Below are 13113 nucleotides of genomic sequence, written 5' to 3' on the forward strand. Positions count from 1 at the left end.
CTGTCGCGAGGGGAGCAAGCTCTTGACAAGTCACTGTGTGGACAAACGGGTCTGGGCCGCAGCCAGCAGCCCTCTGTCTGCCGGCCTCTGGTCAAACCATCCAGCACTTAGAGGTACTTGAGGGAAAACATCAATTAGATAGAGGACCAGTATCAATATCATGCCTGTAATGAGATAGTATCTTTGTATTTAAATGAGCTGTATCTGGGCTGGAAGGTTTTCAACAAAGGTCTTGCCTGCCAGGTACCTGGATTGCTTGAGTTTTGAGTTTATACTGCAGCCCCACAAAATACAATTGCTTTGTCTCATAAATATCCCTATTCCAGTACAACTCCTTGACTTGGGAGATCTAGGAACAGACAGAGGAATCAACGCTTCCTTGTGAAGTAGGAAAGGAAGGAGATAGAGTTCTGCTGCAGCAAGGACCAAGGGATCAACCATTGCCTGTTTGCACACACACGAATCGCCCCATAGCGGTTTAAGTTGTGACTCCCTGTGTACGTTACTTAGGAATCACTTTATCCCCACAGCTCGGCTGTCTGCCCCTCCTGTCATGGAGACTCAATAATTTTCCCATGTAGTTTCATTCATTGGCATCAGGCAAGAGGGCAAAAGTCTCACCAAAAATGTTCATGCTAATTAACACACCCAGTCTGAACATATGGCATAAACGTGTCTTGCTAACCTCACCCTAAGGTCCTACTCCTTTTCCTAAGCTGATTAAAATTGGTCAAAAACTGCACAGGAGAGTCAAATACATATGCATGTATGCATGTGCATTTCCTATCTGTGCTGTGTGGCTGCCCAAGCTTGTACGCTGTGGGGAAATAAGGCTAAAACCCAAAGACGTCTGTGTATGTTGTTGGGGTTTCTTTTAACGTTCAAAAAGTTATTTGTTCTCTATTGTATTATTTTCAAGGGGATAAGCTGGTTTAGTTCCTTTTTTTCTTCTCCCTTTCTAGTTCTTTTTGTTAAAGCAGAGTGATAAACATTCAGAATAAAGAAATTAGGCTAAAAGCTGGTGACAAAAAAAAAAAGTATTTAAACAAGCCTTCTGCTCAACAACTGCCTCTGCCCCCAAACCCCACCTTAATCCTGAAAGCTGCTTAGAAATAAGCTGTTCTGCAGTCCCCATTCCCAAGTCAAGTTTTTCCCAACTGCAAAGCCAGCTCTGCTCCTGCTCATGGAACTGCAGCCTTTCTCAGAGATGAGGGGGTCAAGATTGCTTAATGCTCTCTCTATTAAAAAAGTAATTATTTCAAAAAACCATCGTACTCTGCTGACAGTGTGGCATGAACGCTGCTTGAGCTAACCCACATAATTCTCTCGTAATAGAGAAATCCTGACGCAGGCATTTACAACTTCTGCCCAATAAGCTGATACACCTGGCTCTGTTTCTGTGAAGTCCAGAGAAAAGCATGAATAGTTGTTACAAGAAACTTGGCTGGTGTGGCGTTAAATGCCCACTAAAGTAATACAGCTGTTATTTTTTCCTAGGAAGTGTTGAGTGAATCACAAGCGGTCTTGTAGCCTGCTCTCCTGCTGTTTGCTGCCCTTCACCAGATGCTTTTGAGAACATCAAACTTTTCAGTGAGACATCTCAAAATTGCTTCCCCACTTGAAGGTAAGAGTGCTGCAGTTGTATTACCATATCCCCACCTGTTGCATACTTACTTGGGTCAGACAGAAATGGGGGGGATGTTAAAAAGTGTGATAAAGTATCTTTAAAGGAGAGTCAGCCTGGAGCCTAGTCTACTGATAAAGCAAAGAATGCTGGTGAGTGGACAGTATCTAGTGCCTCTGCAGGCTTGTCGAGCTGTAACTATGGCCAAAACAAACTATGAGGAAAGGACCTCAAACTATTGCTCTATATCTTACCTGCTCTGCATTGTGAAACTGCCAAAAAAGTGTCTGTGGATGGTTCAAGCACTGATAGGTTTTTCTGTATGAATTATTCAAAACACCCAGATTTACGTTATTCTGTACCTCTTGAAGAACTGGTTGCGACATTGCTGTCAGAGAGGCCATGTAGGCATCCCTCAGATTGCTGCACAGAACGGTATGGTACAGCCTGCAGTGAGATGTTCTCCAGTCCCTGGGGTGTGCGGCAGCTAGTCCGTGTTTCAGATGAGAACACAAGCCTGGTGCTGTTGTCCGAGTCCTGGGGCTGGCTCAGCCTGCAGCAGCTCAGGCCTTTCCATCCTGTTCTCCTCCTCTCATGCATGCAGTGGGTCAGGAGAGTCCTTCTAGCACCCTCGCCAGACTGACCGTGATGTCCCGTGGCTCTGGGGGCTGGTAAGCTGTTTTAGAAGCCAGCCTGCTTTGCTCTTTGTTGGTGCCACCAGGAGGCAACAGCGCATCGCAGCTTCAGGCTCCTTGCAGCACCCAGCAGCACCTACGCCTGCCAAATCCCTATTACTCTGTCGCTGCTCGTTCCTTTCCTGCATGGGTTACACCATCTGCCTCCCGCGGCCCTTCCTGCCAGTGCGTGAAGTCGTGCTCAAAGCCAGTAACTCAGTACTGTTTGCTCAGCGTTAAAGCACACACCTCTTGCTTGCAAAGGAGAAGGGAGAAGCTGGCTGGGGAGCAGGGGAGGTGGTGGCTGGTGGCTAGATCTTGACCCTGGAACTCTGAAGTTTCCTGCTGTGTGGCCAAGGCTAAGTCTGGTTCAATTCCTCATGTCTACCCTGGGAAAGATACCAGCAATTCAGGCACAGTGAGGGTAAAAACAGGGGAGTAGTGTGTGTCACAGAGGGTGTCAATGACTGTGCATAGAGATGGAAGCAGCTGCAACAGGATTGTATGGTGGCTGGATGACATCAGGTCTGGCACTGCAGCTTCCTCTGTACTGGTCCATGGAGTTATTATAGGATGTTATTTGCAGCAGTGGCTCAGGGACCTTGAGCCTGGAGAGCTCTGGCGTAAGCTGAGCTTTGGAGCCCAGCGGTTAGCCTTAGAGGGTGTATTAAGTGTTACATGCTTCCCTGAAGGTAGAGTTACTTAGCAGGATAGATGGGTTAAAACTTTGCTGTAAAAAGTCCAACAGAACAACTCTCTCAGTGCTGCCGCGCTTGTTTGGAGAGGAGCTATTTCTAGCTCCACTAGTATGCCAAGAGGCTGAAGTGGTTTTCTGTATTGTACTTCTGGAGATCAGTGATACAGAAGCACACTATTGCTGCACTATGCAGTTCAGCAGTAACTACAAGAACGGAAGGAAAGTTTTTGTCACCTTCCCAAGGTATATGCTTTTGCCCAGTGCAAAGCAGAGCTTTCAAGTCCTAGAGAAGAATGCGCTTTTATAGAGAGAAGCAAGAGCTGGACTTCACTAGCAGTTTTCCTCGTCGCTGTGGTCTACAGTTTGTGCCTGAACTTGGCCACTGAGCTTCCATATACCAGATGCTACTCAAGCTCCTGCCAAAACAGTCTCTGCCTGAGCTTGCAAGCTAAGTTGACAATTTTAAATGGGGGTGTTCTCCCCACTCACCTTTATTTTTGGTGAAGGTTTTGAAATGCAACAGTGAGTATCTTATCTGAATTTAGCAAAGCAAAGGGGTAGCAGAGAGCACTCTAAATCTAAATTGCTCCTCCCTTTGGTATGAGGCATAGGGCTAATTAGTTCTGCTCTACCTAGGTGCATCACAGCTACTGGTAAGCATAGAGCGATTGTTTTGTTTTGGCAGTAGTGTACTTAAACCTTGCTCCTTGTAGGAATGCAAGGGCGGATTTGAAGAGGAATTCATATCCTTACAAGATAGATCTGACTGAGCTGGTACTGTAGAAATCCACTTGCTTTGATGATAACTCTTTGTGAGATCCCTGCTTGTATGGAGTCTGCAGCAGACTGTTAAAGCTATAGTAGTCTCATTCCTGCTTTTACACTTTATCTCTACAAATCTTGCAATATTGACTGCATGGGGCTTTCTGCTGATATTGTGGTTCTTAAGGCTGTCTTGAGTGTTCAGCAAAAAACAGAGCCTTTATCTCCCAGTTCTGCTGGCAAAGTAGAATAAGCAAGAGTGACGTTTACAGCTGGTAAAGCTCAGAGTGCAGCTGATTCTCCTGTTGGCTCAGCATCCCTTTGCTTCCCACATTAACTAATGCCTAAATTAAACTAGGGTTCTGCCAAGCAAAGAGCTTGAAGTAGTTGTTCTTCCAAGCCATGTTCATGTCTAGTGACAGAAGTAAGTTTAAGATGATGAAGCTGAATCCTGGGCTTTTGCAGGCCTCTGTGCTGTACTGAGGCAGGAATGGATGTGGCCAATGTAATTCCTGAAGAAATTTTTGCTTTCTTGCTAGTCTCTTCTGACTACCCTGGAAGTTGTATGCAGGTCAGTGAGTAGACCCCTGTTTCACTGAGCAATAAAGGATAGGTGCTGGCACACAGTTTATCTGAGGGATGGGCCGGGCACTCACTGAGCACTTTAAGAGCTACTCCTGTCTGGAACCACGGAGTCCCTATGGAAATTAGTGTCAATGCTCCTCGAAACAGAGAACAATATGCTCTGATGGAACTGATAGCATGACTTTGTGTTTCAGTCACCTACCTGCTTTTGAACTGGAGCTGCTAAATATTGTTGAATCCACTTGGAGTTATCCATCCAGGAAAATGAGAAAAAGATGGTGCTATCCAGAACTGCTGGAGAAGAGAAGCTTGTTTCAATTGCCTGCCTATTGTGTGTGCAGGTTTGCCAGACACCTACTTTCTCACCCATATCCAGACTAGGAACAGGAGTACTCAGCTACAATTCTGATAAAAACACAGTGTGGTCACACTTGTGCTTACAAAGGTCTCTGCAATTAAAAATTCTAACTAATTCTTCTGAGATGCTTTTGACTCCCTCCGTGAAACTGCCACTGTGTCTTTCTGAAGTTTTTATTGTCTGAGCTGACCTGCTTTGTGAGGACAGCTCCAGTGTGTGGGAGCTATTTGGACACTCCTTGGAAAGGAAACTCATGGTTTCATTTGTGTGTTGTGAAACAGTGGAGTAAACAAACCCATCGTAGTGCTGATCCCTGAGTCCGAGTTCAGTGTGCAAGGTCTTAGGGAGAGAAAAACCCCTTCTTTCTCTCCACAGGTGACTTGATAGCTGTTATTCTCCTTGCTGATGGATTTTTTTTTTCTTATGAGTACATTTTTCATGCCATTGAACTAAGATATAACACTAAATAAAACCAGTTACTTGAATGCATGTGCTTCAGAGAAAAGAACTCCTATGCTGTGCATCACAGATGCCTTGTGGAAGGGAAAACTAGCAATCTGTGTTTTGTTAAGTAAAAGCTCCTCTTTGCTTATATTTGTCCAGGAACATCTTTAAATGGGAAGATGCAGTTACCTGATTTGAGTGCGCAGTTTCTTGAATTAAGATTCTGAAAAGCTCTTTCTGTCCTCTTGTGAAACAAGAAGGTACAAAGCTACCTGTGGTTTTATGCCTCTTTCTGACAAAGAGCTTAGTGCTAGCAATCAAACTTCTGTTTATTAATGAACACTTCCTTGGCCTCTGCTGTTGGGACCACAGCTACCATTAACAGCTCTATCACATGAGTTTCTGCAATGTTCAGTGATAATTTATGTAAATCACTTCATCAGTCTCACATGGCAGTGGCCTGATCTCATGGCTGCTTCTAGAACTGAAGTTCTCCTTCAGAAATTCACAGGCATTCTCCAGAGTGGAGGATTGTGCCGAGAGACCACGGGGGGCTTTCTGTGAGATGGCAAAACCGAGAAGTGAGGGCAGAGGAGGGGAGAAAGAGAGGATGCCCCAGCCCCTCCACCCTGAGTGGGACATGTTGAGGCCCAGCTGAGCGGCAGCTCTGGCTCAGCATGGGCAGGGCCAGGAGTGAAGGCAGCCAAACCCCTACATGTACAAAAGCAGCCCACAGAATGTGACCCAAGGATAATCTACATTCTTTATTGGGGGGGGATGGGGAGGGGAACATTGCCAAGAAAGATGAGGGAAAGGTTGAGGTACTTAATGCTTTCTTTGCCTCAGTCTTTAATAGTAAGAACTGTTACCCTCTGGGTACTCAGCCCCCTAAGCTGGAAGACGGGGATGAGGAGAAGAATGAAGTCCCCACAGTCCAGGAGGAAATGGTTAGTGACCTTCTGCTCCACTTAGACATGCACAGGTCTATGGGGCCAGATGGGATCCACCCAAGGGAACCGAGGGAGCTCGTAGAGGAGCTTGCCCAGCCACTCCCCATCATTTATCAACAGTCCTGGCTAATTGAGGAGGTCTCAGAAGACTGGAGGTTAACCAGTGTGATGCCCATCTACAAGAAGGGCAGGAAGGAGGATCTAGGGAACTACAGGCCTGTCAGCCTGACCTCAGTGCTGGGGAAGGTTATGGAGCAGATCATCCTGAGTGCCATCCCACGGCATGGGCAGGACAACTGGAAGATCAGGCACAGCCAGCATGGTTTTATGAAAGGCAGGTCCTGCTTGATGAACCTGATCTCCTTCTACAACCAGATGACCTGCCTTGTGGGAGAGGGAAAGGCTGTGGATGTTGTCTGTTTGGACCTTAGTAAAGACTTTGACGCCACCTCCCACAGCATTCTCCTGGGGGAACTGGCTGCTTGTGACTTGGATGTGTGTACTCTATACCAGTTAAAAAGCTGGCTGGACAGCCAAGCCCAAAGAGTGGTGATCAGTGGTCATTACATCCACCTGGTGGCCAGTCACAGGTGGTGTTCCCCAGAATTGGGGCCGGTTCTGTTTAATATCTTTATCAGTGATCTGGATGACACCCTCAGTAAGTTTGCAGACACCACCAAGTTGTGGGGGGGAGTGTTGATGCGCTTGAGGGCAGGAAGGCTCTGCAGAGGGATCTGGACAGGCTGGGCCGATGGGCTGAGACCAATTCTATGAAGTTCAACTCAGTGCTGGGTCCTGCACTTGGGTCACAACAACCCACACAGAGCTACTGGCCTGGAGAGGAGTGGCTGGAAAGCTGCTCGGCAGAAAAGGACCTGGGGGTGCTGGTTGACAGCCAGTTGAACGTGAGCCAGCAGTATCCCCAGGTGGGCAGGAAGGCCAATAGCACCCTGGCTTGTTTCCGAAACAGTGTGGCCAGCAGGACTAGGGAGGTGATCGTCCAGCTGTACTCGGCACTGGTGAGGCCGCACCTCGAATACTGTGTTCAGTTTTGGATCCCTTATTCCAAGAGGGATATAGAAGTGCTGGAGCATGTTCAGAGATGGGCAACAGAGCTGGGGAAGGGTCTGGAGCACAAGTCTTATGTGGAGCAGTTAAGAGAATTGGGGCTGTTTAGTCTGGAGGAGAGGAGGCTCAGGGGGGGAACTTTATTGCTCTGTACAACTACCTGAAAGGAGGATGTAGGCAGGTGGGGTTGGTCTCTTCTCCCAGGTGACAAGCAACAGAACAAGAGGGAATGGCTTCAAGTTGCACCAGGGAAGGTTTAAATTGGATATTAGGAAAAGTTTCTTCACTGAAAGGGTGGTTAAGCATTGGAACAAGCTGCCCAGGGATGTGGTGGAATCACCATCCCTGGAGGTGTTTAAAAAAAACATGTAGATGCAGTGCTTAGGGACATGGATTTGGCAGTGCTGGGTTAACAGTTGGACTTGGTGATCTCAAAGGCCTTTTCCAACCCAAATGGTTCTATGTTCTTAAATTATAAAGATTGTATTTCTCCTAACAAAAAGCTATATGTTAGTTAGTGCCAGCAAGGCCTTTTTCTTGTGCTGCTTTGGCTTCTATCCAGAGAAACTGGCCTGTGGTTACCAGGAAATGGGAAATCAGACCTTAAGGGAAAATATGCTTTGTGAGTATGCAAGAGAAGCAGGGCATAGAACCTGTGCAGGTCTGTATGAAGCTTGTTTTGCTCTGGTAACTCATGAAGAGCATCATCTACTTCTTTTAAATCAAGAAGCAATGTCTGTTAAATGACTCATGCTGTACATCTACATTGCAACTTCTGCTAGAGGGGCACCGCTTTCTCTTAAGCAACAGACATTTGGCAGGAAGCATACAAGACAGTACAGCAGCTGCCTGTCTTCCTCACAGAGAGCTGTAGAAGGGAGATATACTTAGCTGGTTCCAGTGTCTTGGTGGTAGTGGAAAGCTCACTACCTCGGAGGGTTTCTCACACTGCTTGCTTCTCTCCAATGCAGCTGTTCTTAAATGTGTGATCTGATTGTGTACATGTTGTTTCTCGCTGTCTTTGCCACACAGAATGATGCTAAACAACACTGACTCCCTCCTTTACAACCACTAACCCCTTTGCTTGCAACTACTCAAGTAACTACTACACACTTCAGCTGAAACTAGTCACTTGAATGAGACACCTCTCTTCCCCAGAACTGTAGTTTCATGTATTGCTACTTTGTTTTTTGAAAAAACTTTCCCTAATTCTGGTTTCACTGATTAACCTCTGTCCTGCTGCTGAGAGACTTCAGATTTAAGCTGGCTAGAGTATTGCTGGTGTTTGAGCTGTGGGATACTGCACTCATTGCCAGTTCATGTGTGTCTTCCTTGGGTGAAATTTCTGGAATGTTGTAGGGAAGTTTTAGGGCAAGTTTTCACTTAAAGTTTATTCATGTAGGTAAGTAACTATTTCATAGAATCATTTAGACACTTAAGATCATCAAGTCCAATTTAAGCCCTTTGCTGTAAAACAAAAATATTAGAGCTGTGCGCATCTGTTGAAATTCTGAGGTGATGTAAAGCACAGCAGAGTGATATGTGAGTGTCTTGCAAAATATAAGCAACCAGCATTGCTTATGTTGAAGTTGTTTGTCAGGCTTTTTGTGAAAAGTAATTCATCTTGCCCAATATGTAGTAGATTTATTATTTTTTTGCTTACCTTTCTGGTCCTCATAATCAAATCACAAACTGAACTAGCTCAACAAGGAAGACTTCTCTGAGATTGCAACTTCTCTGAATTTTTGACTTCTTCACCAGAAAAATCTATTGGTCTCAAGTTGCTTATTCATTTCAACAGTTGACTCAGTTCAGCAGCTGAATAAGAAATGTTCTGTGTTGTTGTGTGGGTTGAGTGGTTTGGTTTTTTTTTGTCTTGGGTGCTTTTCTGCATTCTAAAAACCTTTTCAACTTCATGTTTGCTAGTTTAATTTAGCACATAAAAACATCATTTTATTTCTACTTTTTAAATTGCATTTGTATGAATGTTCAAGGGGGCATACACTAACAACATGAAGTAAAATAGCCTGCTAAGTAGAAAACACCCTGAACACATTCAGATTTCTGATTTGTATCAGCTGTAAAATTGCTTACATACACAACACTTTCCTTCTTTATAGCTGAGAAAAAAACCAACATTGTGCTGTGTTCAGATGCAAATAAATAGGTCTTAATTCCTGCAAGTCTGAGACTCACCCTTTCACCAAATTTGAAATCAGTGGCCTCAGACAAGATTTCCTGCTTTCTGATTCTTAAATATGACTAAAATTGACTTGAATTGCTTTGACTGAAGTGGGTCCACTCTGAGCATCTTTGGTAGTATCTTTTAACATCTGGCCAGATCTTTGCAGTTGTCCTGCCAATGCACAGTGCTAGACTCCAGCTCTTGCTGAGCTGTCCAAGACCTGTAGCATATCTTTCCTGAGAGCCTGAAAAAATAACTGGGATGTGCTGTGGAGCCTGGGAAGGGCCCACTAATGGTGATGGTGGGGTTTTCCTTCTTCCCTGAGCAGGGGTGAGTGTTTGTATCACCTCATCTCTAAACATTTAGAGTAGCTACTGCACCCAGCTGCCTTTCAGAGTCATATGAAGACTGTGGCCCAAAGGCTTCCAGTTGAAGTAAGGAAGAGGATGGAATTCAAAGTCAACAAATATGGACACCTACATGATCAAGCTCATGTTGCAGCCAGAAATAAGGATTTTCTTTTTTCCTGGCTATTGTACATATCTGATTTACATATCTCACGGTCAGGTAAAAAAAAAATTGCCATCTTTTTTTTTTTTTTTTTTTCTCTTTTAGTTAAGTCTTCCATCAGCAGCCATGAAGCTGTTACCTTAAAAGTGCTGGGGAACCCAGACACGCTGAGCAATTTTTGCTCTTGCGGAAGGACCTGTTTACTTTTTGTCAGCATTTCTCTGTCTTCTACAGTGGACTAGGAAGCTCCAGATCACCAGAGCTGCATTTTTATATGCAAAAACAATACTAGTGCTATAGTTTCATGGACATTTGTCTTGATGGCAAAGCTGAAATTGTTTCCTTCTGCTACCTTGGTTATACTAATACAGCTCTGTCTGCATGTGTGCTTTGGATGGAAGGTTTATCACATCTGGATGAAAAATAACCAGCCAGCTCCCTGAACAAGTCCACAGCACCAGCAAACACAAAATTCTAGCATTACAATTAGGAAAGGCAATTTAGGAATGGGTATGAGCTGCTGGACATGAAGGTTGCTTTAGTTGCTGCTGCTGCTGAAAAAACCCGTCCTATACTGCCCCACCAAGTAAGAGGGGTAAACCTTGTTAACTGAAGCAGTTTTGAAGAAAATTTTTGTCAACATGGAGTTCCACAAGGTCTTGAGGTGTATTGAGTATGTAGAAATGCTTTGCTGGCGATCAGGGTGGAGCTGTGTCCTAATGGCCAAGATGCTGTACGATATAATCAACTGTGTATGAAGCAATCATGCACTCCAAATTTGATCTGTGCAGGCTAGAGACATCAATCTACCTTCCTTGCCTGACAACTTGAAAAGACAGATTTTTTAAAAGCGTAGCTGCTGGCCTGCCTAGTACTAGAAGCTAAGACTGAAGAGCCTTTCTGAGGAAGAGTATTCTTCTGGTAAAGAGTCCTACCTTGTGTTTATCAGATCCAGCAATCCATTTGCCTGTGTAGGACACGTCCGTGCACCAGCACATGTCTCCAAGCAGCAGATAAATGCATCAGAGCTGATAAATGCCGCTGAACTAGTGCAGAAGTGCCTGCACCCACTTCAGGCCCTTGAGGTTTCGGGATCATTGCAGGCAGAAGCACCTGCCTGTCTGCACCTGTCCACGTATGTGTATCTGGTGTGTAAGTGCGAACTGATTCCCAAACCTTGTGGGTGATCAATCGCTAGAATGATACAAGGCTTATCCTGTCTTTGTGGGTTAGAGCTTGAAAGGGAAGAGTCCTCTTTGCTCTCTTGGGGACAGTGACCTCATTAGGTGTTTTCTGCCTTTTCTGTTTGGGTGGTACAGTATGTAAATATTTTGTCTGTGTTTCAAAACAAAGCTGTAGCTGTTGAACAACTTAAAAACTCTTATTTCTTCTTTTTGTCTGCTGTCTTCTTGGCCTATGACATGATCCATTCAGTAAAATGTGTCATTTTAAAGCAAATTAGCGGATAGGAAACAACAAAACAGTTACATCTATTCAGTTAGGTTCTTAAGTTGGTGATGAAGCCTCATCAAAGTCCTAGATTTAGCTAGAAGCTGTTTTTTTACAGTGTGCAGCTGCTGGCTTAATACCTGAGCAGCAATGGTTGGTTAAATTCTTCTCAGGCAACATTTCCAGAATAAGATTCAGGAGTACAGGTAGAGATGTTCTACGATTCAACTCATAGCACTACCTGCTAACATTAAATTCATGCTACAGTTTCCCCTTCACTGTATTTGTACATCAGTTCTGGAGTACACCGTGTCTTTGTTCTGCCTTTGTAGACATACACATGTAACAAGGAAGCTGTGTCTGTAGTGATGGTGAGCATGGCAGTGGGTTAAGAGAAGAAAACATTGGCTGTAAGAGCTAATCTATGTCAGAAACTAATGGATCGTTTGCTAAACTTGTTCTGTTTAAGTCACTAGACCCATATTCTCATAAAGGAGAACTGTCTAAAGGCTGTGGAATAAAAGTTAACTGCGACACAGCTTCTTTGGTCTGGCATGTGACACTTGGCACTACAAAACCTGCTCCAGGACAGGTGCTCCAGGGTGATCCCATCATGCAGCTGATAAAAAGAACTGCTTGGCTTTCAGGAGGCTTTGAATCAACCCCTTCAGAAACAAGAGAAAAGTTCAAAAAGCCTCAGTATTTTGCCTGGGTCCCATTAAGCTGCTACTTCCATGTATTGTTTTCCTGTTGCATCTGGCAGAATATTTCTGTATAAAATATTTCTGTATAAAAGCCTCCCTGTTCCTCCTGTATGGCTATGCAACCTGACATTGTAGTGTTTTTGCAGGGGTAAGTGGTAACTTCACGAACACAGACTTGAAGTATTGCTGCAAAAATCAGACAGGAAGAGGCAGTGGGGAGGAAGACGGTACGTTAAAACTGGGTGAGATAATGCAGAATAAGGTCCAGGGGTGGTTTGGTAGAAGGCTTTGATCTGGTTGCAGTGCCAGAGCATCTTCTGGCTGAAGGGGAACCTTTTGTAGTAGGCAGGGGCTAGCAGGGTTAAAAGCCAGGCTCTTTGGCTATTAACTGTGTGTCTCTGGCATCCCTGTGCTTCTCTTAAGTCCTTGCTCTGCAGGTGTGTTAGAACATTGGATCTATGTGTTACAGGATGTAGTTTCTGCTGGAATTGGAGGCTGTGTGAAGTGATTGGGATTGGCACTGTGTGGTGCCACAATACCTGCGACAAACCAGGCTGTGTGAACACAAAGCTGGAAACGACCTCATAGAGAACTCAGGGTTATTCTCATACTATTGCAAGAAACCATACCATGCAGGCCCTTTCATAAGCTTAGTGTGCTCACATGTAGCTAGCTATTTTGCTTCCACTGCAACTGTTGAAAGGCCCTTCCAAGAGGCTTACCTCTCTAATGGTTAAACTATTTAATACGGAGCATAAGCTGTCCACATTTAGACTGTTGCTGTGTTCTTGCTGATGTGGTTTCTCCAGGGTTTGTTTCCACTTTGCATACTTATAAATGTAGTCATATCTCTGTGGTCCTCTGGTTTTACTAAATAAATGCTCCAAGCTGTTTTGTTCACCCCATCAGAGATAGGCAGGAGCTGTGGTCTGGATCCTGATATTCCAGCCTGAACACTGTCATGCCAGTAACAGCTACACTGTGAACAGTGGTTTTTGGTGATATAAGCTGTTTCGGCACTGTTTCCTGATTCTCCTTTGCCACAAGGGTTTTTCCAGTATAGATGTAGCCTCCTAGTGTTGTAGCCTAAATATACTATGGGG

Source organism: Falco cherrug, chromosome 11, assembly GCF_023634085.1.
Source record: "Falco cherrug isolate bFalChe1 chromosome 11, bFalChe1.pri, whole genome shotgun sequence".
NCBI lineage: Eukaryota > Metazoa > Chordata > Aves > Falconiformes > Falconidae > Falco > Falco cherrug.